General features: G+C 39.9%; 1 non-coding gene and 1 pseudogene across 1 annotated transcript; one reads left to right on the top strand and one right to left on the bottom strand.

Annotated features, from left to right (window-relative positions):
* Positions 1-4,858: 4,858 nt before the first annotated feature.
* On the bottom strand, positions 4,859-5,969 carry LOC695202 (transmembrane protein 183A pseudogene; annotated as a pseudogene).
* A 714-nt stretch (positions 5,970-6,683) lies between these two features.
* LOC114676484 (U6 spliceosomal RNA) lies at positions 6,684-6,790 on the top strand. The gene has a single exon (XR_003727556.2). It is a non-coding gene; the product is annotated as a U6 spliceosomal RNA (small nuclear RNA).
* The last annotated feature ends 19,789 nt before the right edge of the window (positions 6,791-26,579 follow it).

Genomic DNA, 26,579 nt, shown 5'->3' with positions numbered 1-26,579 from the left:
GAAAGCAAGAGGAGACCACACAAGACATGGAAGCAAAGGAAAGCCATAAAAGCAAATGTGGGTAACAGCTGGCGGTGTTGGACAGATCTGGCTTCCAGCTTAGTGAAACCAGGTGGGGCTGACTTGACAGTTGCTGCAGGGGACAGGTGTCATGAAGTCTGCCTGCCTAGGACAGTTGCAAAGGTCATACAAGGTCAAGGCAGAAGCCAGAGCTAGAAATGCCCATGTTAGTTTCTTGTCAGGCATTTGATCATTTTTCTGTCCTACATCTCATGAAGACTCTGGGTTTGCTTATACGTATAAAGGGCTAGTTTGGCACACAGATGAAATTTTTACCTAATCCTGGAAAGCTGTGCTTCATGTAAGTTTACATTATCAATCTGTAGCTCCCTTCATCAGCCACTACTGCATCATCCTATTTGTGTATGTTACCTATGGGGACTTGGGCCATTCCCTTCTCCCCACTTTTTATATACTAAGATTGGAGCCCAAAATCCACAGGTAGGCTGGATTCACCAGGGGTCAGGGCTAGATACACAGAGCAGCAGTGTGGAAGTACCATTTGTCACTCACAGAGAAGCACAGAGAACTGGTGTAGGACCTGTTATTGCAAATAACTGTGGTTCCTTCCCTATTACCTCAGATAAAGGAGATAAAACTATGGGCCACATGCAGTTTTAACTAAAATTTCAACCTGTACATGGCTATTTTTGAAAGATTCAGGCCAAGAGCTGACTCTAAAATGTTATTTAGAAATTATTCTTGAGGTCCCTCTCTGTTCAGGACTCTGGACTAGGTTTATGAGACTTAGAGTCAGAGATCATGACTATTAGAGGCTCATAATCTGGTGTGGAAGAACAAGTCATGGGAACGAATATTCAAACACAAAGGTGGATGAAGGGGCAGGAAGAGGTCAGTGGGAAGGCAGGTGATGGAAAGGTCAGTCATATGTACTCATGTGGTTTTTGAGTGCTCACTCTGTGCCAGGGGCTGGGGAGACAAAGAAGAAGGAGCAGCAAGATTAATAAGGGTCTTCCCTTGGGAGGATCAGAGTCAAAATATGTTCAATGTACACAGCGGTTTCTAGCAACTTCTCTCCTGCCCCCTTTATCCACCTAGTTCTCTGTCTCTGATCACTCTAACCTATTCTTTTCCCCCACAGACTTCATTCTCTGAAACAATCTTGCTCATTTATTTGATTACTTGATAATAGCTTTATCTCCTCCACTGGAATGTTAGCTCCATAAGAGTGTGTTCTATACTAGCCCCAATCCCTAGAATGGTGTTAGCAACCACTAACAGCTGTTCAGTGAATGTTGACCAAATGAGATGCAGCCCAATAGGAATCACAGAAGCCAGTAATGAAAGGGATTAAGGGCATTGGGTTTGGATCCAGTCTACCTGTGTTCAAACTCAGCTCCTCCATTTACTCACTGTTTTACTTTGATCTAGTTACTCTACCTTTCTATGCCTCAGTTTCCCTTAATGCCTAATATAACCAGCCTTGTAGGATTGTTAGGAGGATTGAATGAGTTAATACACATAGTAAAAAGCACTTAAAGCAGAGGCTAGCAAACATTTTCTTAAAGAGCCAGTGAGTACATATTTTGGGCATCGCACGCCATGTGGTTTCTGTTGCTATGACTCAGCTCTACCCTTGTCACACAAAAGCAGGTGTAGACAATACGTAAACAAATGTGTGGCCCAATTCTATTTACAACATTAAAAATCATAGCACAGCATGTAACATAACCTATAAGAACTATAGCGCAAAATAATACTCTGTTGACCAGGGAACTAGAAGTCTTTCTTTTGTGATTCCAAAGCCTCAGAGCCACAGTTTAGTCATCTGTACCATGGAGATAATAACTATGCTTTGCTACCTCACTGGGTTATTTGGTGATTGCATAAGATAAAAGATGAAATAAAAAGTACAAATGGACTGTGTACAAATAAGGCAAAGCGCTCTATAAAAATGGTTCTATAGTGCTGTTTGGATCCAAGATTGCCATGCAGTAGGTAGGTCAGATATTATTACACCCATTTTACAGATGAGGAAGCCAGAGATATTAAATGAATCATCTGAGGTCACACAGCTGATAAACGAAAGATTTAAATTGGAACCCAGACAATTTTTATTCTAGTACAGTGTCCTTAATGACACTGTCCGACTCCCCCACACACTGAAGAGAAACCTTATGGTACAGAGCTTCTCTTGGGATTTTTCTCCTTAACTTTCTTACACATGAGTACACCATTTCTCCAGGCACATCCCATACCAAAGGATTCCATGAGTCAGGCAGCACTTGCTTCTTGTCCTTATAGTTATCAAGAAATAATTGTATATATTCAAATTATATATCCAGCCCACACTTTGTCTTGTCAAACTAAAGAAAAAAAATAAAAAGGAAAAGAAACACTCAGTGGCATGCCTGTTCCTTAATTAGCTTTCATGCAAAAGAGAAAAGTTCACGACATAATCCTATCCCCATTCCCCCTGCCCTGCAATACCCCAACACACACATTTTTAAGAAACACAAAAGTCTGGTCAGTTTGTATGTGGGTTGAATTGCATATGTTGTGTTACCGTAAGAAATCTACTTGGCCTAAGTCTATAATAACAAAGAGTTGAACCGTTGGTTGTTGATGAAGACTTCCCTTACTTTCGATTAGGATGCTGGAGGTGTGCAAGCATGGAAACTCAAGATCCCAGCTTTCAGCTACCATGTGAATAGAGCTTATAATGGTACCGCCAGCTAAATGCCTATGAGGGAAATATTCAAGTGCTAGATATTTTTCAACCTACCAAAATGGCTAAAATTAAAAAGACTACCAGTACCAAGTATTGGCAAGAATCTAGGGAAACAGGAACTCTCTTACATTGCTGGTGGGAATGTAAAATAGTATGGCCATGTTGGAAACAGGTTGGCAGTTTCTTAAAAAATTAAACTTACACTTCCCATATGACTCAGCAATTCCATTCCTAGATATCTATCCAAGGGAAATAAAAATATATATCCACACAAAGATTTGTATGCAAATATTCATAGCATCATTATTCATAATAGCCAAAGTCTGGAAACAACCCAATGTCCATGGATAAACCAAATATTGTGTTTCAATACAATAGAACACTACTCAGTAATAAAAGGAATGAACTACTGATATATGTAACAACATGAATTCATCTCAAAAACATCATGCTAAGTGAAAGGGGACAGATATAAAATATGCATACAGTTCCATTCATATAAAATCTCTAACAAAAGCAAAATTATGCAGCAATAGAAAACAGATTGAAGGGCTGGGGTGTGAGCAGGAATGAACTACAAAAGGGAATGAAGGAACTTTTTGGGGATGTTGAAAGTATTCCAAATTTTAATTGTGGTGATGGTTATATAACTGTATAAATTTGCTAAAACTCATCTAACTGTACATTTTAAATGGATGAATGTCAAGGTATGTAAATAGTACTTCAATAAAGCTATAAAACAGAAGTGTTGAGTATTTTTTAAGTTGTTATATTTTTCTTTTAAAATGTGTATGTTGGCCGGGCGCAGTGGCTCACGCCTGTAATCCCAGCACTTTGGGAGGCCAAGGCGGGTGGATCACAAGGTCAGGAGGTCGAGACCATCCTGGCGAACACGGTGAAACCCCGTCTCTACTAAAAATACAGAAAAATTAGCCGTGCGAGGTGGCGGGCGCCTGTAGTTCCAGCTTCTAGGGAGGCTGAGGCAGGAGAATGGTGTGAACCTGGGAGGCGGCGGAGCTTGCAGTGAGCGGATATCACGCCACTGCACTCCAGCCTGGGCAACAGAGTGAGACTCCATCTCAAAACAACAACAACAACAACAACAAAAATGTGTATGTTTATTTTAGAATGTGTGAAAGGTATAAAAATGGAAAATAAAAACCTTAATCCCACCTGCCAGAGATAACTACTACTAAGGTTCTTTAATAAGTTAACATTGAAAACACTATTATATCCTGATAGTTTTCACCTAATGTTACATCCTGAGCATTTTATCTTTTTAAATTATTCAAAACTATGATATTTGGTGGCTATATAATATTACATCATGTGTGTTACAGTAGTAGATTTACCAATTCCTCTTTATTAGACATTTAGATATTTACAATTTTTATTCTTATGAAAGTAAATTCTGAAAGTGTAAATAAGGTCCAAAGTTTATGGATGATGTTTGAGGCCCTTGATGAATACATATTTCTAAATTGCTTTTCAGAAATATTTCATAATCAATGCAAGAGAGTGACCATAGCACTGTTACTTGGCAGCACTATTGTTTTCTTTCTTTCTTTCTTTCAATATTTTTAATTACTTGTATTTCTGGTGAGATTAATTCTTTCTTTCTTTCTTTCTTTCTTTCTTTCTTTCTTTCTTTCTTTCTTTTTTTTTTTTTTAAGATTCTGAAAACCCTGTCACCTGCTTTATTTCTGGAGAAGGGTAAAGGGAAAAGGAAAATATTCACTTGAATTTGAGGGGCAGCTAAACTGGAAGCAACAATTTCAGGCCTCTAAGTTTCCTCTGATCCATAAGGGAACTGAAACTTCCTTGTTTGGAGATTCAAAGAGTTTAATTTTTCCCTGGAGCAAGATCAACAATTTTCACTGCGATGAAAGAATAAAAAACAAACTCAATAGCACCAAATGGGGCTTTAACACAGAAAACAGGGCCACTCTTTTTAAATGCAAATTTTTACATTAAAATACGTTTATAAATCATAGTAGGTGTTCTTCCTCTGGATTCAACATTTCTCCCTTCCCTAACAGGAGCCCTGGAACCTGAAGAGCATGTACATTACTAACCAGACATACAATCCTGCCGCCTTGTCCAAATTGGAATCTGATTGCTAACAGACTAGACTCGGGGCTGCCCCAAGGGATGGGCAGCAGTAACTATGCTCTCAGGGAGAATGGGTACTGAGGATGCCACCAGTCAAAGAGCCGAACGCTGTGCACTGGGTCCAGGATGACTTGCACACCCTGCTCACTGTGCAGTTTCCGATCACCATGGACAGGGGAATCTTGGAACACCAGTCTCACTGGATGATGCCACATGTCCGTGCTCACACTGATAGTAAACAGAGTAAATATCATGCCCATGACAATCGGAATACAGATGAAACTGAGGGTGGTGACCTGCAGTAGGCAGCAGTGCTGGTCTGGATTGGTATGAACATCTTGTTACTGAACGGGAGGCTGCAATCCTCCTGTACACTTGCTCTTTAACCTAGGGGACTGTTTTTTGAACTTGAAGTTGAATTCCCACATTGGTTCCTGTCTGTTCCCAACAATCTTTCTGCATCAGAAAAGTAAGCATTTGGAATTCTTTAATGCGCTGGGGGTGCTTTCTGGAATGGCTGGATTCTTGGAGATTGGAGCAGCAAATGGCTCATACATATGGTACAGAGATCGGATCACACAAGCCCAGAGACAGTGCAGCTTCTCCATTGACTCTGGTCGCAGACGCAAAGGCAGGGAACATCCAGCGGGTAGTGCCTTCGGTACAACCTGGTCCAAAAAGTAGCAGTGCAAGTGACAGTCCAGGCATTCTTACAAATCAGGGAAAAATTCACAATGTCCTCAGGATGGATATAGGAGGCCAGCAACAGCCAAATATCCATGGGATACTCTTCTCCTCCAGCCCCGTCCACTTCTTCTTTGTGCCTCTTGCTTTTCTTTTCTCTGGAGACAGTTCTCTCGTGGATGCTTTCCTCCTGGGCATCCATCTCATCACTGCTGTCGATGATGTCACAGGGCTCACCAGCCCCAGAAAGAGCTTCCTCTGCAGGAACCTGAGAGGCTTCCAAACCACAAAGAGATTTTACTTCCTGCTGAACAGCGTTGGTTACGGTTTTCTTGACTCGTCCAGATCTCATGACAGCCGGATCCGACTTGACGTAATCCGCCATGGTCACTCGGCCGGAGCAGGCTTCGTGGGCCCGGAACTTGAGTCGCTTTCCTCTCTTGGGCACGGCGACCGTATTGGGGCGAGGCCTGCCTAGCAGGCCGGTTCCGCCGGCTGTGTCTCAGGCCGGAGAGCCGCAGGTCAGCTCCGTCCGGCTCCGCGGCCATCCCACACCCGAGATTAATTCTTTCTAAGGTGCTACCGTGGTCATTGGGGCTGTTTACACATATTCCAGTTCATCTCCCTTTGGAAACATAACAGGTTTGGACTCTTCTCTCCTTTTGAAATTATGCTTGGCCATGGGACTTACTTTGGCCAATGAAATATGAATAAAGTGACATGTCACTTCTGGCTCAAAACTTTAGGAGCCAGTGCACAATTTGCACATTTCCCTATTTCGTGCCTGTATGATGATGACAGTATGAATTGAGATGGAGCTTCTGCCAGCCTGGGGCCCAAGAGACCTAGATGACCTTGGCTCCTCGGTGAACCCACACTGGGAGGTAGCATGAGTAAGAAATAAACCTTATTGCATCACTGAAGTTCAGGGCTGGTTGTCACTGAAGCATAATTGAGATTATCCTGACTGATATGATTCCATGTATTTTTACATAACAATATGGCGAAAAATTAATCAATGTCCTTCCACTTCAGGAAAATGCATAAATGGATATGAGGACTGTGTGACTCTGAGACAAAGGGAAAACATACATCTTCATAGTCAATGATTTTTCAATTTAAAACTAATATTGTAGTGCTCGCTTCAGCACCACACATACTAAAGCTGGAATGATACAGAGAAAATTAACATGGTCCCTGTGCAAGGATGACACACAAATTTGTGAAGCATTCCATATTTTTTTAAAAAGAAAATAATATTGTAATGTATTTCTACAAGTAAAGTGAAGAAAGGAAAGTATATGATTCATAGGAATAAAGTAAATCATGAGTTTTGTGAAAATGGCACCAAAAATTCAGAAAGAAAGGGAAAAGTCAACTCTGAGACTCCAAGCTGATTTGTTCCCATTTTGTTCTGTGTCCTTCTACTGTTGTTACCCAGACAACACTGCATGCAATGTGGCAGAACAGGTGCAACCTTGCACTGCTGTGATAAGAGAAGGTATTTAGAAGTGTTACACAAGACATGTTATGACAATCCAGCTTCTGCCAATGAATGGAGCATTTTGTGTTTGGATCCTGAAGAAGAAGTTACTCTTCTTGTCAAAGGAAAGAAACTAAATTATCCTTCCCAAGGCCACACCTAGGCAGAAACACATACAGGATACAGAAGGTCAGGTAGAACCACAATGGCAGGGAAACAGAGGCTCAACAAAGAGATAACATTTTGCCAATCATAATATTTATGGACAGCATAGGGATTAAGGACCCCAAAGAAATGACTTCTCGGAACAAGTCGGCTTAAGATTTGGGGCCAGAATCCAAACAGAATCTACAGAACTTGTACAATGCAAGGAGAAAAATACCAAATGTCTAAGCAATCTTACCTTAAAAAATAATAACAGAACTCTCTCCCGAATAGTATTCTTTGTTGATATACATACTTGATGTGACTTATGTAGAAGAAAATTAAATAGCAAATAAATTGTAGCAGAATTATAGTTAGAAATAAGTAATAGACTTAGGTTAGAAATTTTAAAAATCAGCAAATACAAATTTTACATTTGGGAAAATTATTGGAAAAAAATCTGTGTTCAGATTTTAAACTTTGGTTTCAAAGCCATTTTAATGAGAACATTAAAAGAGAATTTTTACTTTTCAAAAACAGGAGTATTGGATTACTTATTCACCAAATTTTATAAAATCATAGAACATCTATTAGGCAGTACAATTGAGTGCAAAGGAAAAGGAATTATAGCTCTACTTCTGCTGGAGAATACAATAAAGAAATAAGAAAGCATGTTCATTTTCTTCTCCTATACATATGTTAGTAAATTATGACTATTATCTATAGGTCTTGGGAAATGATTTTGAAGGTACGTCTTAATAGCTAATATTTATTGAGAATCTACCATGTGGCAGTCAATTTACATGTGTTACCTTCATCTTCACAAAAACCTGATCAAGTCAGCTGTGGTAGACCCAATTAATGGTGGTCCCCAATTAATAACACCTTCCAGTATTATACCCTCTCCCACATTGACTGGTGGGCCTGGCCATCTGATTTGCTTTGTCCTATGGGACAATAGCAAGCATGATACAAGTAGTGGCTGAATAAGTGCTTGAACATTGGATCTGTCTTCTCAAGATCTAGTTGTTGCCATGTAAAAAGCTCAGACTAAATTACTAAATCATGAGAGGTCACCTGGAGAGAGGCTCTGGAGAGTGAGAAGCCATCTTGGACATTCCAGCCCTAACCAAGTTCTCAGCTGATTATTGTTGAATAAGAGACCCAAGCAAAGCCAGCAGAACCACCCAGCTAAACCCCAACGCACAGAATAAATTTAATGTAATAAATCATTAGACCAGGTATGGTGGCTCACGCCTGTAATCCCAACACTTTGGGAGGCCAAAGTGGGGGGATTACTTGAGGCTAGGAGTTCGATACTAGCCTGGGCAACATGGTGAACCCCATCTCACTAAAAGAAAACCTCAAAAATTAGCTGGGCATGGTGTTATACACCTGTAGTCCCAGCTACTCGGGAGACTGAGGTGGGAAGATGGCTTGAGCCCAGGAGATGGAGGTTGCAGTGAGCCAAGATTGTTCCACTGCACTCCAGCCTGGGCAATGAAGTGAGACCCTGTCTTAAAAATAAATAAATAAATGATAAAAGTAATAGGTTATTTTTGTTTTAAGCCACTATACTTTGGTGTGGTTCGTTAAATAGCAATAGATAACTGAAATATGAGTAATATAATTTATAATTGATGTATATGCTAATTGTGAACCAGAGAGGTTAAATACATAATCGAAGTCTTATAAAAAGATTGTAATTCTGGGCCAGGCATGGTGGCTCACGCCTGTAATCCCAGAACTTTGGGAGGCCGAGGCAGGCGGATCACGAGGTCAGGAGTTTGAGACCAGCCTGGCCAATATGGTAAAACCCCATCTCTACTAAAAATACAAAAAAATTAGCTGGGCATGGTGGCACGCACCTGTAGTCCCAGCTACATGGCAGGCTGAGGCAGGAGAATTGCTTGAATCTGGGAGGCGGAGGTTGCAGTGAGCTGAGATTACGCCACTGACTCCAGCCTGGGCGACAGAGTGAAACTCTGTCTCAAAAAAAAAAAAAAAAAAAAAAAAAAGAAAGAAGGAAAGAAAAAGATTGTAATTCCAAATGTACCACACAAAATCCCATGTTCTTTTCACTATGCTTTCCTAAATTCCAGGTTTATACATCCAAACTGCTTATTTGACATGTCTCATTGGTTCTCTAATAGGCATTTCAAACATAACAGGCCCTAAACCAAACTCTTGAGCCCTTCTTTCCAAATTTGCTCTTCTCTCTGGGTTCCCTACCTCAGTAAATAGCACCAGCACCCATCTAGTTGCTCAGGAAAAAAAAACAAAAACAAAAAACAAAAAAAACCTAGGCCGGGCACGGTGGCTCACACCTGTAATCTCAGCACACTTTGGGAGGCCAAGGCGGGTGGATCACTTGAGGCCAGGAGTTTGAGACCAGCCTGGCCAATATGGGGAAACCCCATCTCTACTAAAAATACAAAAATTAGCTGGGCATGGTGGTGTGTGCCTGTAGTCCCAGCTACTTGGAAGGCTGAGGCATGAGAACCTGTTAACCTGGGAGGAGGAGGCAATAAGCCAAGATCACGCCGCTGCACTCCAGCCTGGGCAACAGAGTGAGACTCCAACTCAAAAAACAAAAACAAAAAAAGCCCTGGAATTATCATTGACTTATCTCTTTTACTCACACCCCGTCACCCAATCTATCAGGAAGTCCTGTCAACAATAAGTTCAAATACTCCTCTGAGTCTTATCGATACTGTTCATTCCTTTCTCCTCAGCCACCCTAGTTCAAGCCATGATCATACCTGACTTAAACTACCACAATAGCATACGGGGAAAAGAAAAAAGGGGGAAAAAATGGCACTACAGAGAGCGTAGAGGGTAAAGGGACAATAGAAAAAATACTTTCTGATTCAACAGTTCTTGTTGTCACTGCCATCCCCAGCACCAGCCCAAACTGAGGGATGTTCTACAAAGTACCTTGGCAGTACTCTTCAAATGGTGGCTATCTTCAGAGAAATGAGGCTGGAATCTGGCAGAATGAGGGGAATGTCTTCTCTCTTTACTTCTCTGCCACAGCTTTACTCATTTCTAGAAAAGCATACTGGATGGGTGTTTGTGCATCTCATGCCCTATAATCAATTAGAAAATAAGGTTCTACATGTGATTTTAGGGAGATTACAACTGGAGGAGACTAAGGTCTTGAGCAAGCTTGATCCCTTCTTCTGTACACCAAAATGCTGCTTTGTATTTTGGTGGTTTACTCCTCAAGAGAGAAGATCTGGGCAGGAGAAGGTTAATTGAGTAAGTAAACCATGACTTCCAATAGAGAGTGTTCAAAAAAAAAAAAAAAAAAAAAAAAGCACCAGTTTGTGTTACCCCAATAAATAATTCATTGGACTGCCTATTCACAGACTAATAGAAAAATATTACAGAATACCTACATGTCAGTCAGTCTGCAGTTAGTTAAATAAACGCTCTATGCAGATGTCACCTGTAAAACCCAGATTTATACATTAGTTGTATGTTTTACCCAGGCAAAAACATAATATCTAGTAACTTGACTTCAAAAGCTATTAAAATCTCATGCCCTTGAAAAGGTTACCTGACATCTTGTAGGCCAGATCCAGGGTTGAATAGACATATCCCCTGCCACTGAGCTTACAATAGCCAAACATTCAAATGACACTTTAGTTACATTTGCTGCCCTTACAGAGAAACATTGAGAGTTGTGATCCTTCTGGGCCTTCTGGAATTCTGCTGACTTGAGGGGGCACAGCTGCAGCAGTGAATGCAAAGGCAAAATGTGGATTTTCAAATGCCCCAAATCCAGCTCCATTAGAAACTCCCATTTTTACTCAAATAATTTCCTAATTATTTGATATACTTAAAAAGATGAAAATGGTGAGTCCTACTATCCCAGGAATTGTGCTTTATATGGCCTTTTTTCTACTTAATCTTCACAACAACTTTGTGAGGCAGGTATTATTATTATTCTATTTTTAGATAAAACATCTAGAATATGATAAAACTGAGAGCAATCAAAAAGCATCATTGGTAACATGACAAATTGACACCATGTCACGCCTGATAGGAGGTAAAATAAGGAATCAAATCACTTCCGTGATATTTTTACTAAAAGTGCGTAAACTGAACTCAATCACCACCAGACCAACCCGAATTGAGGGAAATTCTAAAAAATACCTTGTCAGTACTCTTCAAATGCATCAAGGGCATGAAAGACAAAGACAGACTGAGAATCTGTTGCAAATCAAGGAAGACAAACAAAACAAGACAAACTAAATGGAACACGTAAATTTGGGCTGGATCTTGGACCAGGAAAAAAAGTAAATTAGTGAGACAATTGGTGAACTTGAGAACTGTAGGTCGGGTAATAGTATTTTATCAATGTTAACTTTCTGATTTTGATCATTTCACTGTGGCATGAAAAATGTTAACATTTGGGGAGACTCTAAGAAGGATAATCAGAAATTTTTTCTTATTTTTTGTGTAAGTAAAAAATTATTTCAAAATTAGAAGTTGAAAAGTGGGGAAGAAAAGAAAGTAAAAGAAAAAAAACACTAAATGCAGCATCCCAGTAGGGAATCCGGAGAGACAGAGAAGGCAGTACTATATTTGGGGTGGCAATGAATCTCTTCGGACAGCCCCAAACCATTTGGGGTTTGTCCTTGGAGTGGTTTATCCAGAAGATCAATTTCTGAAGTGTAAAATTCTTGTGACTGACAGGCTGTTGGCGTTGGAAGAGAATGTAGAGGTACTCTGAGGGCTCTCATCTTGCAGAAATGACATCTGAATCTCAGAAAGGCATGAGGATGATGGGTCCAAGGTCACACAGCTAAAGAGCCAAGATAAGAACCTAGCTGTTCTGGGTCATGGGATACTATTTCTGTGCCACCATTCATTTCTGAAAGCAGACACCTCCCTGCTCAAGCCCATAATCCACGGTGTAGGGGCTTTATCCATTAGCCATGTGATTCTACCCACCTGCTAGAGATTTGCTTCTGGAGGCAGATAGTCATTCATTTATTCACTCATTCAACAAATATTTATTGAGTGCCTTCCAATGCCAGGCATTACTTGAATGGTAAATGATACAGCAACTATCAAAGACAAAGTTCTGAAATTCTAGTGGACAGACCAAAGTACTGATCCAGTGTCCACCATTAGTGACCTGCAAGGCCTTGGGCACATTCCTTTACCTCTCTAAGCCTCAGTTTGCTCTTCTGTAACACAGAGAAGATGGAATTACTCAAGGATTATTCTGAATATTAAGTAAGATACTGCATCTAGCCTTTTAGCAGAATTATCTGGCATGTAAGTACTCAGTAAATATTAAGTATTACTGTTACGTGTTTTTCTCTCCAACCTGGAACTCTGTCAGTTACACTAGCTTGAGGAGATAGCTGGGTGCACTCAGAAATTCTATAGTATATTTCTAAACGCATTGAAAACTCACATTTAAGAAGGTGAGTTTTTCTAACAGAGTAATTTTCCATTTCCCACTCCATTTCTTTGTTATTTTCAAAGGTAGATAAACAATAAAAAGAAAGGGCAAGAAAGGCCGACTGAGAAAATTGGTGCGGAGCGAGGAATTCAAATGGGAATTGTAATATGTGGAATATCTGATGGGTTTTATCTAGATGTAAATGAGACAGTTCTTGGAGGCTAGTTGCATCTAGCCTCTTCATGGGCATAATTTGAATGACACTTTAGCCAACCCATGATTATTTCCACAAATGGAAGGAATAATAGATTACCCGACATACAACAAGATAAGCAGAACCTGCTAGTACTGCTTGGAGCAAGCTTCTGGTGCCTTCCTTACTGCTATATCCTAAGAATATGACCATTAATTCCTCTCCGCCATGTTGCTTGTCGCTTGTCTCCCCAGAGTCGAATATTTCCAGATATCTACTTTCTTCCCTTCCCCTGACTACCCCTAGCACCAGCAAAGGGCCTTAAACATAGAAAATGTTAAAGAAATATATGTTGGCTGAGTATGGTGGCTCATGCCCATAATCCCAGCACTTTGGGAGGCCGAGGTGGATGAATCACTTGAGGCCAGGAGTTGGAGACCAGTGTGGCAAACATGGTGAAACTCTACAAAACATTACAAAAATTAGCCACGTGTGGTGGCATGCATCTATAGTCCCAGCAACTTGGGAAGCTGAGGCATGAGAATCACCTGAACCCGGGAAGCAGAAGTTGCAGTGAGCCGAGATCTTACCACTGCACTCCAGCCTGAGCGACAAAGCGAGACTCTGTCTCAAAAAAACTAAAATTAAAAAAAAAAAGAAAATAAATGTATGTTGGCCCAGTGTGTGGTGACTTATGCCTGTAATCCCAGGAGTTTAGGAGGCTGAGGCATGAGGATCACTTGAGGCCAGGAGGTCCAGACCAGCCTGGGCAGCATGACCCTACAAAAAATTAGAAATACACTGTATATAATAAAGTCCAATGGTAATCAGAAATACCAATAATGGTATCAGAAATAAAGTTCAATGGTAGTGAGAGACTCCTCAATTCATTCAAAATTCTATCTCTCTACTTGCAGGTGTTGGGACTGAAGTGAACAGAGAGTACTTTGGTTTTGCATCCTTTCTATGCAACAATTTTCAGCGAGAGGTAGAAAAATTTAAGAGTTACATTTCATGTTCTCCAGTCACAAACTCTTTAGAGGAATGATGCTCAATAAATCCAATCAGTAGATCTATCTGGGAGAAGAATTAATGGGTCACATACAATGTATATATCTTCAAATTCCTTGATAAGCAGAGATGGACCCGTATTTTTTCAGTGTCCCTAGTGATTCTATGGGGCAGCCAGGATTAAGAATCAATGCTGCAGATATTCACATGGTCAAATACCCAGCCTAGTATTTGCCAGTCCCAGTTTCAAAGTCCCGGAGGAGAGAGTTGTGTGGCTCAGTTGGGTGAGGTGTCTACCGCAATCCCAGTTAAGTTGGCCCAACAGGCAGGATCACATAGTGTAGTGCAAACAGGTTGACTTGGGGTCTCATTCCTGTGGCTGAGGCAGTTCTTACAGAAAAATGGGGAGAAGAGTGTTATGGTAGGTTGGACAGACACCTAAATATGTGACTTGACAGATATATGGAGTTCTTACTACTTGTCCCAGAACAATTTAAGACAGCTCGCAAAGACACAAGCAATGCAGGATTTTTAAAAATCCATCAAATTAAGACACCTATGGAAAATAAAAGACATTGTAGGAGGAATCAGGTGAAAAACAGGTAAGATGACTGTCCCAAGTTATGCCCTGAAGGCCAGCACACTCTACGAGAAGTGCATCCCAAATTTGTATGTGAGTTTCCTTGGAGCAAACATGAAAATTGAACACCAGCTACCCAGTTCCCAGTATTCATAAGATAACATACCAGTCCCCAGGAGAAGGGCAGCTTTCCCCGAAGAGAAAAGGGTGAAAGTGAAGGAGCCGAAGAATTTATCTTCTTCGGCTTAGTGCGCCCTAGCTTTTATCTTCTTGCAGGAAATAGGGCAATGAAATGTCACAACTTCCCTTGCCCAGGCCTGTAGCCCAAGGCCAAGTGCAGAGGGCAGGGTGCAACCTGAGCTTGGTGTGGAGTGCCTGTAACACTGATGAAATAGAGAACAACTTCAGCCAAGACTTCATTTTCTTTTCTGAAGAGAAATCTCCTATGTAAAATTTCCCTCAAGCCTGCTTCTCCTCCACTCCAACCACAACCCCAACCCTACCACAAACTTTCTGGTGTCAAAGTTGGGTTGTTTACTTACACAAGACTCTAGCACTTAACTAGATGGAAACCACATTAGGGTTGATTCTGTTTAAAAGAACTTTGAGGAAGTTCTGTATGTGACTGACATCAGTCAGTTCACAGAGGAAAGATGAGCATTTATGAGATGGGGATGTGAGATGAAAAGGAAGCGAGAAAAGGAAATGAGGCTTGACAGCCAGGGCGCTGCCATTTTGAGTTCACTTTCCAGAAACTTACCCTACTGTTTATCCTCCACCTAAATCAGTCTTCCAAACAGACTTGAGTTCGATCTCATTTTATTTAATCAGGAAATTTTCTATTTTCCTACATTGAGTAGGGTCAACATATCAGAGAAATGAACAAACAAAAACCAGATGTGGCAAAGAATGTCTGTTGTGTTGGCAAACAACGTGAAGATGGAGATGATTCAGCCATGGGCCATTTGGAGATCGTTAAAACAGCTGCCCATGCCTGGGTTCCACTTCAGTGGTGCATCCAGACACAAACTCCTAATCCAGTGCTCTTTGCCCAGTAAGGAGAAGCTGTCACTGCAGCCTCACTGTGGATGTTTGTCTTGTAGCCCGTGCGTTGGCTCTTAGGTGTCAATTTGTCCATCTGCCTTCATCATCCTGCTGCACCGCTCTGGTCAAATACCTGTCTTCTACAAATAACAGTCTTCTGCTCTCCAGTCTCTGGAAACAAAGGATTCTAAAGCTATGCATCTTTGTATTCCTAAAATGTGACCATGTGACCTTCTTAGGATGCTTTTAATCCCTTGCTTATAACATCAATTTCTTTCTGATTATCAAAGTTATATGTATTCATTTAAAAATCTGGAAAATATATAAAAACTCAAGGAAGAAAAAAGCAATTCCTGCCAACTGCCCCACCTAGAGTTATTAGGCCTGCTGACATCTCCCTGGCCTTTTCTGTAGCTAACATACATACATTCTTTCCATCCTTCCCCCACCAAATAGAATCCCATGATGTATACTGTGGCAGGTGCTTTCTTCACACAACAGTATATTATAAACATCCCCCCCCCATGCAATTAAATAATTTGTTTTTATTTTTGTTTTAGTCTCTTTACTTCGTTAGAATCATCATGAGAACATGAAAGCAAGTCGGGAAACCTGGGTCCCAGCTGGTGAAGTGACACTGGGCAACTTATTCAGTCTTCACCTGGATAATCTACAAACCCCATCCCAGTCTCAAAGGTTTATGATTCCAAACATGGCAGTAATCTTTTTTAAGAAAAACAAATGGACTCTGGATTTAAAAAGACAGACCCTCTGTGAAGCCCAGGTTTGCTCAAGCTCATATACGTATAATCTATGTAAGAGGAAAAATTGATGACCATCAGTGATCTTCCACAAACGCCAGACCTTATTCAGGAAGGGAAGAAAAAGTGCTTAAAATTCTCCAATGCTTCTAGTGGCTTTCTGAATTCGAACTCTGATCTCTACCAAACCGTGAGTCCTTTACAGTTTATTGAACTAGATTATTTACGGCTGTGGAGGTAGCTGATCAAGGACTCTCTTTTTACTTTAGCACTCTGGCTATTCTGACAGAAGTACTATGTGCATTATTTCTGAAAAATGTTTAAAGGAGCTTTAGAATCTTTGTTTTCTGAATTTAAAAAAATGATAATTCCTGTGATTAATTAAATGTTCTTTTTATAGTGCAGAGTTTTCACCATTAAACCTGCACTTTTTCCTAATTCCATTTCATTTAATCACATCACACATTTTCACTATTTTTAATCCTTATATTGCAAGAATTATTTCCACCAAAATATTTTCTAATTCATCTGACTAGATTATAGAAGGTTATTCCAAAAAAATCAAAACAAACAATTAAAAAGTAGATGAAATAACCAAATAGTATTGCCAGGAGAAAATGGGAAAATAAAAGCATACAAGGCATTCAGATAGATAGATGATAGATAGATAGATAGACAGATAGATAGACAGATATACATAAACACACACACACACGTACACACATATACTACATATGTAATCACCACATTTGTTGAAAACAGTTGTTACACGCCACATTTATTTCACATAAATATTTTGGTGGTGTCCAGTGCATAAGATTTGAAATCCGAAGACCAGCTGTCTGTGTTATTCTTATCAAACCACTGAACTTCTCGTTTATAGTGTTCCAAATTATGCCCTTTATAAATGTTCCATTTATAAAATGGAACAACAATACTGCCCATGAGAATCAAAAGAGAAAGTAAAAGTGAAAGCGAATCAAAACTGTAAAGTGATATACAAATGTAAAGATAAAAAACATACAGCTTGGTTTCTTTTTTCTTTTTTCTTTTAAATGGAGATGGGTGCCTCACTATGTTGTTCAGTCTGGTCTTGAACTCTTGAACTGAAGTGATCCTTCTGCTTTGGCCTCCTATAGTGCTGGGATTACAGGCATGAGCCACCATGCCTGGCCAGCTTTGTTTATTGCCACTCATAATAGGAAAACTGAAAAGATGCCAATTCCCCAAACTATTTTATTTTCCTTAATGGGGTTTCCTAGGAATGAATCTTTGAAGTTCACCTTTTGGGTGCCACTTGCTGACTGAGCCAACCTCAGAGTCCAGCATCTACTTGGCAAAGAACCCTGTGCCAGTTCTTAGACCTCAGGTAAGCCTAGTGGGCAGAACTGTGAGTTATGCCTGACTGTCTGACCTTGGCTTTACCAGCCATCCTTTCTCAGCTGGGCTACATATTTAACCTCTAGGTGAGTCATTCTCTTAGATTCCACCCTGGGGCACTCAGCCTCACCATCTACTTCACTCAATAGGTTATGGTCAAGAAGAAGTTGGAAGGACAACTGAAAGCAGAGGTGTTTTGTAACACTAAAAAATTTTTCCTCTGGACTGGAGTCGCAGGGAGGATCAGGGTGGTGCAGTGGTGAGCATGCTGGAGCCAGGGCCAAGACGCTTTGGCTGATAACAACTGTGCCTACTATACCTCAGTTTTATCTGGAAAAAGAGAATATTTTCAGCTGTGAGTTAATTTTAAGAATTATCTCTGACATTTATATGGTGATTTGTAATTTCCTTACATAACGTTGCTTGTTTTATTCTCAAAAGAATGCTGAGAGATAGATAGTTTGATAGTTATTAGTCTCCCATGTTACAGTGAAGATACATGGGCTAAGAGAGATTATGCGTTGAAGTGCTCAAGTGGTTAAAACACTTCAATAGCTCCCTATTGGCTCCATAATTTAGTCCAAACTGGATCATTCTTCAGCTTCAGCCCTACTCAAATTACCTGTAGTTTCTCCAAGGCAGGAATTCTCAAAGTGTGGTCCTTGGACAAAGAGCCTCGGCATCACCTGAGAACTTGTTAGAAACACAAATTCTTGGGCCCCATCCAGTTCCACTGAATCAGAAACTATGAGAGTGAGGCCTGGTAATGTGTGCTTTCACAAATCCTTTAGAAGATTCTGATGCCTACTGAAGTTAATTAAGCCTTAGAATGCATGTAAGGACTCAAAGGCATTCTATTTTCTCTCTCATCATCAGGCCTTTAACATGCTGCTCCACCCACATAGAAGGAGCTCCAGCCCTGTCTCCAGCTCCAAGTGCTACCCTTAACCCCATACCCTCATAACTCACTCACCCCAGTCTCACCCCAGTGTCCCTTGAGTGGATTTACTCCTAAGTATCCCAAGTCTGAGAAGTTGTCTCTGGTTTGGTTGACCTCCTATGTGTCCCTAGAGAAACTTGTCCATTCCTCTAGAAAGGATCATTTCTCATGGCTAACTATTAAATTTTCTGTCTCCCTCAATAGACCGTATGCTTCCTGAGGTCAAGCAGCATACCTTATTTATTTCTATATCCCCAGGGTCTAGCAGTGTCTGAAACCTAGTAGGTATCTAATAAAAGTTTGCTGAGAGGAGAAATAAGTGATTAAATGAATGAATGAAATTAGTCATTCAACTAATACTTAAATCTGTTATCAGCTGACTCCAAGCCAGACAGGATTGTGTATGAAAAGTGCTCAGCGTGATACCTAGGTCACAGTAAGTGGTCTATAACAGTCCATTTTCCTTCCTTTTTCTTCCTCTGAGAACATTTTGCACAAAAAAATTCAAATACTGAATAAAAACAATGTTCTATTTTTGACGATTGACCATAGGAAAGGTGAGGAATGGTTTCCAGCCATCCACCTAAAAGTCATGATTTTCAAGAGAATCCTTCAATCACAATCAAAATCTCTGACCACCCGCCAATAATAATTTATTATTTACTAGTTAGAAGATAGATGTTCTTCTTTTATTCTCTTATTTTAGTTTTCACTTCAAACTTCCTTTAGCAAAAGTTTTAAAATATTTTGGACAGGTGAGAGACTAGCATTGGCACCAGGATCATCTATATATCTACCATGAGCTCAGGGTTTCTTAGCCTCAGCACTATGGCATTTTGGGATGGATAATTCTGTTGTTGGGGGCCTTCGTATGTAATGTAGGACATTGAGCTGTGTACAATCTGTTTTCACACTGCTATAAAGAACTACCTGAGACTGAGTAATTTATGAAGAAAAAGATTTAATTGACTCACAGTTTCCATGAACTTAACAGGAAGCATGACTGGGAGGCCTCAGGAAACTTACAATCATGGCCAGGTGAAGGGGAAGCCAGCATGTCTTACATGGCCGAGCAGGAGAGAGAGTGAAGAAGAAAGTGCCACACGCTTTCAAACAACCAGATCTCTTGAGAACCCACTCGCTATCACAAGAACAGCAAAGGGGAAGTCCGCCCCCATGATTCAATCACCTCCCGCCAGGCCCTTCCCCTGACACGTGGGGATTACAACTCGAGATGAGAATTGGGTTGAGATAGAGCCAAACCATGTCAAGCAGCACCCCTGGCTTCTCACTAAGTGCTAGTAGTGCATGCCCATGCACACATACACATACACATGCACACACACACATACACATGCACACATACCCTCCCCCTGACTTGAGACAGCCAGAAATGTCTCCAAAAGTTGCCATATGTTCCCCAGGAAGTAAAATTAACCTTCTTCCTTTGTAGAGAACCATCAACTCTGATCAATAATTGTTAGCATTTTACCATATTTGCTTTGTTATACATTTTCCCATAATTTGAAAATAAAATTTTAAAGTAAGTCAAAATTTCAAATTTTCCAAAATTTGAAAATAAGTCACGGATAAGCTGGCAGTTCACCTCCACAGACTTTCACAGGTATCTCCTAAAAACAAGGACATCAACCTATATAACTACAATATTATTATATACATAAGAAGGTTTATAAATCTCCATTATTATCTAATACCTCGTCCACAGCCTTTACATGTGCAAGTAATATTAGCCTCAAGTTTGGGAAAGGAAGATATATTTTACTGTCTAATTCTGGTGCTGTATTTGAAAGGCGAATGATTATACAGTCTTTGCTGTTAGGCTGGAACAAGGAATTTGATTTCAAATGGCTTCCTCAACTTCGGTGTTCTGGTCAGGAGTTCATGAGCAAACTACAACATAGGTGCGTCAAGACACTTGGTGATTTTTAAAAATAATAAAAATAAAAGTCTTTGAAGCAAGTGAACTGCTGAGCACACAAGTTGACTGACTGTACACTTTGGTATTTTTAATCCCTGGTATTTCCATTGTCTCCTTTCATCATTCTCTTTCTGATCTTATTTTATTTCCAGACAGCTTTGATACCTGGTTCATCATTCTGTGATCAGTTCTCGTTTGACTCCTCATCTCCTTTGCCCTGCTATCTTTTACTCACAATTCTTGGCAAATTGATAGCCCTTAAAAAATTGAACCATTGCTTCCTTCTCCCTTTCACCAAAGATCTCAAGATTTGCTGAAGAAAAATCACCCAGATTTATGTCATTATATATGCCTGGTCCCCATATTTAGCTGGGCTTCTACTGCCTAGAAATCCCATAGTGTTTTCCATATCTAATCTCTACAGTGGTCATTTCACAGACCGGTGACCTCTGCCCACTCTCATTAGATGACCTCACCTCCTATTCACTGAGTTCACAGAAGTCATCTGATAAGAAAGTCTTCCCAAGCTCACCTGCATTCTCTTCTAGCTTTTCTTCCTTGTTCCTGACTTTAAAAAGTTGCCCCTGCTTTTGCCTAACACTCTTGCCTTTTGCTCTGTTAGGGAGCCCATGTCTTTGTCATTTCTCAAGGGTTTGGTTTTCTCGTTGAATACTCTTCCCCTCTTCTGTTTCTCTAATCATTTCCTGATTACTTGTCTATCTAAGCATAGTTAAGTCTCAATCTTTCTTGACCTCATGACAACCCTCAACTATGTCCTGATTTCTTTCATTTGCTTAACAACCAAGCCCCTTCAGAACCTTTCTGAAGCAAAGGTTCATGGACTTCATCAGATTATCACCCCTTTATCACCAAGAAAAACTACAGACCTCTTCTCTACACGCTTTTCTAGAGAAATCTTGTCCATTCTCATGGCTTCAGTTACCCTCTATATGCCATTGGCTCCTGATACCTCTTCTGCGATTTCCATTTTCTGGATTTCCAACTGCACAGACACCAAACTTAGCAGGTTCCAAGATAAAACTGTTACTTTCCTCCACCCTCAAACAAGCTCCTGGTTGATTAATATCTTAGTAGGTGACACAGCCCCTTCTCCGTTGCCCAAAGCTAAGACCTCGAGGCATCCTAGATAGTGCTTACCCTTCTTCTCTATATCCAATCAAAACTAAGTGTCACAAAAGTTCTACTTTCTAGATGTGTCTCAGATCTACGGGCTTTATCCCTCTGGTGACCACTCCTGTCCAGATGGCCTGAGAGACTGTGACAGCCTCATAATCAACCTCTCTGCTTCCAGTCTTGCTCCTCACTGGTCCCTTTAGCATGAGGCAAACACTTTAATCTTTTTAATGTGTAAACCTAATCATTTCATTGGCTTAAACTTCATCAGTGGTTTGCCGTTGCCCTTAGGATGAAGTCCAAACTCTAATGTGCTCAACTTGTCCCTTTATTGCTTGCCTACCTCTCCAGATTCATCCTGAGCCCTTTATCTCAACACCATCCATTCACAGACATAATGCTCCAAATATAACAAACTTACTTCAAGGCCTCAAATGAGCCATGGAGTCCATCACTTTTCAAACATTGCATATTCTATTGTCTCCATCTGCAAATTCAAGTAAGCCACCAATTGGAGATTACCTGAGACATATTTATTTGGCAACAGTTGTGTATTCTACACTATGATGGGCCAAAGCCACCATATAAGTAATAAAAGTTCCTTATGGTTTTTACGGTACTTCATTTGTTGTAGAAGTAATAAATATTCATCATAGAAAAATTAGGAAAAGCAGATATGCATGTAGTTTGCATATATATATGTGTATATGTTTATAATGTGCATATATAATATATATACATAAATTATAAAATAGGATCACCCTACACAAATTGTTTTTAAAATACAAACACATTTATTTTTGTGCTGAAAATGTCAAGTAAATAATTTAATAGCTCATCTAATTATATGCCCATGAAAATTAGAATAGTCATAAACAATAAGAAATTTCCATGATTTCACATGAGAACTGTTTTTTGTTTGTTTTTAACTTATTAAGAACTTCCTTCTTCAACCTTCCAGCTACCTTTTGTTTTATAGTGATAAAATATACATAACATAAAATTTCCAAGTTTAACCTTTTCTAAGTGTACAATTCTGGCTGGGTGTGGTGGTTCATACTGGTAATGCCAGCGCTTTGGGGAGCCATGGTGGGGGGATTGCTTGAGCCCAGGAGCTTGAGACTAGCCTGGGCAACATGGTGAAACTTTGTCTCTACAAAAAATACAAAAATTAGCTCGGCTTGTGCCTATAGTCCCAGTTACTCAGGAGGATGAGGTGGGAGGATTGCTTGAGCCCAGGAGAAAGAAGCTGCCGTGGGCTGTGCTTGTGCCACTGCACTCCAGGCTGGCCAACAGAGCAAGACTCTGTCTCAAAAAAAAGTTTTGTGTGTGTGGCATTAAGTATATTCACAATGTTGTACAACCACCACTACTATTAATTTCCAGAACTTTTTCATCATCCGAAACAGAAACTTTGTATCCATTAAATAACTCCTCATGCCCTTCTCTATCCCACTCCTGGTAATCTCTACTTTCACATAAATGTTTTGTAATTTGTTTTTTTCCACTTAATTTCCAACACCGTTAACTATTCTCCAACATAATTCTTAATGGTTGCAAAGATTATAATGATTATGTCATAATTTAACTGGCCCTTCATATTTAAATATTTAAGTCCAATACTAATTTTCAATCTCAAAAACAATACTACACTGAACTTCCTTGCCTTATTGTTTCTGAAGCAGTTTTTATCTTCTCAAACCCTGTGAGAATTCAAAATTGATCATGCTATCTCCACATTAAAGATGAGACGGCAGAGTTCAAGTAGATTATGCTTTGTCTAGTGTTTCCATATAAGGAAGGGCAGAGCTGAAGCTAGAACCCAATACTTCTAACTCGGTACCACTGCTCTTCTATCCTGCCTCAGCCAGTCTCATTATTTCTCAGTTTGGCAGAAGATGGCAGTTAGGACAGAACAGAGGATTGGGGAATAACAAACATCTGTGGAGAGATGGCCACACAGAGCTGCCAAGTCTGGGTTAAGTGGCATGGTGGCAGACTGAAGATAGAGGAAGGAGACTGGACGAGGTAGCTCACACCGGTAATTCCAAGGCTTTAGGAGGCCAGGGCAGGAGATTTGCTTCAGGACAGGAGTTCAAGATCAGCCTAGGCAACACAGTGAGACCTTATCTCTACCAAAAACAAACAAGCAAAAAAATTAGCTGGGTGTGGTGGTGACCTCCTTTAGTCCTAGCTACTTGGGAGGCTTAGGAGGGAAGATTGCTTGAGTACAGGAGTTTGAGTTTACAGTGAACTACATCACACCACTGCACCCCAGCCTGAGCAACAGAGCAAGACTCTGTCTGTAAAGAAAAAAAAGAAGATAGAGGCAGGGGACTTGTGAAATGTTTAAGGCCTACAAACCACACTGGGATATCACAAGTCAAAAAAGAAGAGACTGTAAACAAGCTCTGAAAGCTGCCAACAGCTAGGACCTAGGGATTGGCAGCACTCTATCGCTGGTCTCCAAAACACCCTTCTTGGGAAGAACTTGCTAGTACGGAATTCTCAGCCTCTGGGTTCCCACCATGTGCTGTGTGTCTATTTGATAAATAATACAGTATAATAATCAGACTTGGGAAACTGTTTTGAACAAGTCGAATGGAACACACACACATAAATGTTAAGTAGACTAGTTAAAACTCCAGTCTTCTTTGCTTTTTGGCAAAAATAATATAATCTTGGTGGAGAAAACACTGGTATTAAAAGCAGATTGTCTTTGACCTTAAGACAACATTTATTATTATCTTATAAATACAGTTTATTTCCTAGGGAAAAAATCTTTAAAACATTAGGTCCATAGTGGAAAAATAGCAAAAGGGATTCTTTAAAGCAAATTGTTTGTAACTTTTCAATCAATTAATGCTGCCTTTACTCATTTATCCATTTTTCATTTTCATAATTTTACACAATTTTGGTTTCCCTGAAAGCAGATACTGAGATAAGAACTTTTGAGCCAGTAGCTTATTTTTGAGGTGATCCTAGAAAGCAGAAATGTGGGAGTTGGGAAGTAGAGACAAAGAAAACAGGAAAGTCAATCAAGTGTTTTCTAAGGAGTAGGTTTTCACTGTGAGCAACTATGGCTTATGTCTGCTGAGCATTGCTAAAGAACTGAGTAGACCATGCTCCAGAATTGTCCCATCAGGATATGAGAGGCTAGAGTGTTTATCCATCAACTTCTAAACCTTATTGACTGAAGATTCCTTTTGGAGGTCAGTATTTAAAGCTATCCTCCTTCTCTCTTCTTTCTCTTGCACTTTTGGGCTCTAGGATCTGGATGAGCATCCTTCTATGGCTGTGGAGAAAGCCCTGAGGCCAAAAGCAAACAGGTGCCAGGAGTGTGCCCTCAAGGTGTGCACAGGAAGTGTATGGAATGTCCATTAAAGTTGCTCTAAAGTCAGGTGGGCTGAGGCAGGTGGTTGAGAGACCAGCAGTGTCTATACATATTTCTTTTGTACTTAAAACCTTCTCCATATAAAAGCAAAACAAATAACAAAGCAAGCACACACACACACACAAATCTGCAGCAGGAGCAAAGTCTTTTCTTTGGCTACTACAGAAAAGCAAATTAATATTTTAAATATTATATTAAGTTTAGAATGTGAATTACAGAGGAGAGAAACATTTATCTAGATAATTCTTCATTCGGCATCCACTAAAACTTGGGGATTGTACTTTTCACTCAAAGAACAATAATATAAAATTAGATGGCACTCTCAACATCATTAGTCATTAGGGAAATGCAAACCAAAACCACAGTGTGATAGCACTTCATATTCACTAGAATGGCTATAATCAAAGAGATGGATGATAACAAGTGTTGGTAAGAATATGGGGAAACTGAAATCCTCATGTATTGCTGGTAGGAATGCAAAATGGTATAGCCACTTTAGTAAAAAGGTTGGCAGTTTCTTAAAAATATAAAGTTCCCATATGACCCAGCAATTCCACTCTGAGTAAGAAGATTGGATACATATCTTTATATAAAATCTTTTAACATAAATGTTTATAGCAACATTATTCATGATAGGCAGAAAGTGAAAATAACTCGAATGTCCATCATCTGATGAATGGATAAACAAAATGTGATATATTGATACAATAGAATATTATTCAGCCACAAAAGGATTGAAGTACTGATACATGCTGTGACATGGATGGATCTTGAAAACATTATGTTAAGTGAAAGGAGCCAGTCACAAAAGGTCACATATTATATGATTCAACTTATATGAAACGCCCAGAACAGGCAAATAATCTTTTTTTTTTTTTTTTTTTTAGAGAGTCTCACTCTGTTGCCCAGGCTGGAGTGCAGTGGCGCGATCTCGGCTCATTACAACCTCTGCCTCCTGGGTTCAAGCAATTCTCCTTAGGCAAATTAATAATCTTATGCATAAAGAATCTGTACCTGGGGCTAGGAGTAGGAATGAATTTTAGAATAAGACATCCCCAGATTCAACATTACAAGCTCTGATACCGTGGGCAATGTATTGAAAAACTCTTGACCTCAGTTTCCTCAACTATACAGAGGAAATAATAATGCCAACCGTGGAGATTAAATTGAGCAATGTAAATAAGGAGACTGATAAAAGAGACACATTTAGAAAATGGTAATTATTATTACTTCTGCTACTACTACTATTATTATTATGGAGAAAGAACACAGGCTGAGGACCAATACAGCATAAGAGACACAAAGGCTAAAACACACTAGAAAGTGGGCACAGAATCTTTGTGGAGGGATTGTCTGTGATCATTCTAAGGTATTGAGGACTGTTTAAATTCAATTCCAGCTATTAAGGTGGTAAAATGTGTTTTAAAAATAAATATGGAGAAAAACAGAAATTTTCTTGGAAAAGCGAGGGGAGCAGATCACTTCTCAAAAACTGTAGAGAGAGACTTTATGGACTTCATGGGTAAAATCTCAGCCTTAGAATTAGGAATTACAGCAACAGCTAACTTTTGCTAACCATGCCCCTCGGCCATTACTCTTACAGACA

The sequence above is a fragment of the Macaca mulatta genome, chromosome 2 (assembly GCF_049350105.2).
Source record: "Macaca mulatta isolate MMU2019108-1 chromosome 2, T2T-MMU8v2.0, whole genome shotgun sequence".
Lineage (NCBI taxonomy): Eukaryota > Metazoa > Chordata > Mammalia > Primates > Cercopithecidae > Macaca > Macaca mulatta.
Note: the sequence above shows the minus strand (reverse complement) of the source record. Positions and strands in the feature narration are given on the sequence as shown.